Genomic DNA, 1,794 nt, shown 5'->3' on the forward strand with positions numbered 1-1,794 from the left:
AGCCACAACTACTGAAGCCCGTGTGCCTAGAGCCCATGCTCCGCAACAAGAGAAGCCACCGCAATGAGGAGCCCGCGCACCGCGACGAAGAGAAGCCCTTGCTCGCCGCAACTAGAGAAAGCCCGCGTGCAGAAATGAAGATGCAACGCAGCCAAAAATAAATTAATTAATTAAAAAAATAGTGAAGTCAAAATACAGATATTTTCAAACAAAAGAAAATCCTGTAATTTATCTCCCTCACTGAAACAACTACAAAAGGATAGATTTAAGGAAGGAGGAAATTCAGTTAGATACAAAAAGCAGTGATGAGCAAAGACAGTGAGAAATATTTTGTCAAAATCTCTAAGCATTGGCTGTAAAAGAAATAAATGATTATTTCAGAAGGAATGCTTTTAAAAAGCAAAACTAAAATACTGGATGACGATAATATGGAAAATGGGAAGATGACACTAGAATTGAGGGATTCTAAGGTCCATATAGAATTGTTCAGGAGGAGCCAAGAAATATTGACTAAATGTAGCCTTTTATTAAGTTCTATAAATAACTTTAAAAGGGATAACCTGAAATGGATTCCCTGCTCACCACCATTCCTTGTAATATAATTTCTCTATTCTTGAGTTTTTATTCAGCCTAAATGACTAATTTGTTGAATTAATTGTCAAGCAATATGTTTCAAGAAGGACTCATGAGTGTTATATTCCCTGACTTAGTTCATATTTGAGAATGTCAGTCTGTTGCTTTTTCACTCAACTGACAGTTGGTTGCATCTAGTGCTCTTAGACCATATTCTTTTCCCCTCAGAAGTTTGCAGTATTACTGTGGTGTTTTCTGTCATCTAATATTGCTGTGGTGAAGTATGAGGCCAATTACATTCTTTTCCCTTTGAAAATAAATTCCCTTTTTTGCCTAGATGTCTAAATAATTCTTCTTTATCTTTGAAGTTCATAACTTTTTGGTATTGAATACTTCATACTGATTTTTCCTGTATTACAGTGTGCTTTTCTGAATATTTTTTCTTCATTTCAGAAGAATTTTCTTGCATTAGGTCTTTGAATACACTTCTATTTCCTTTGTCTTCTTATTTCAGAGACTTCAGTTATCCCTATACTGGATCTTTTTTCTTGTATATGAATTTTTCTAACTAATCTCATTGTCTCTTTAATTTACTTGTGGCTTCTCCTATCTTCTTACTGGTCCACAATCTCTTTCTGAAATGGTTAGAGCCATATATGTTTTGGAATTCAAAATTATTTTGTATTGTAGAAAATAAATGTATATTTCATATATTGCATAAACTCCCAGTAGAATCAGGGGCAGCACCCAGCACTCAAAAGCTTTAATGATTTTCAATGAAAAGTATAAATATGAATATTCAAATTAAGTGGGATAAATAAAGATTTTAAGTAACTTCATATCTGTTGAGGACAGGTTATGCTGCCAAGTAGGTGACCAAGAAAAACCCTCTAAAATTCTTCATTTTAAAAATTTTGAAAGTTCAGCTTAGGGAGAGATTATGGGCTTGGAATATGCTTTCAGTAGTAAATATTACTGTTTGCAATTTTTTAATTAGTTCTGTAAAGAAGCTGTTTGGAGCCCTTTGTTACTTTAGACCTGCAGTATCTCTGTTGATCTCATTTTGTTGTTTTATAATTCTGTCTTTTTTCTCTTTCTTGTTAAATTAATGTGCTCATTAAGTTCTCCATTACATGAAGGAATATTGAGGAATTACCTGAGTTATCATTTCTACTAGATTTGGTTAATTCATTCTTATGGTTGTTTTCTCTTTTTTCCTGT

Source organism: Eschrichtius robustus, chromosome 9, assembly GCF_028021215.1.
Source record: "Eschrichtius robustus isolate mEscRob2 chromosome 9, mEscRob2.pri, whole genome shotgun sequence".
Taxonomy (NCBI): domain Eukaryota; kingdom Metazoa; phylum Chordata; class Mammalia; order Artiodactyla; family Eschrichtiidae; genus Eschrichtius; species Eschrichtius robustus.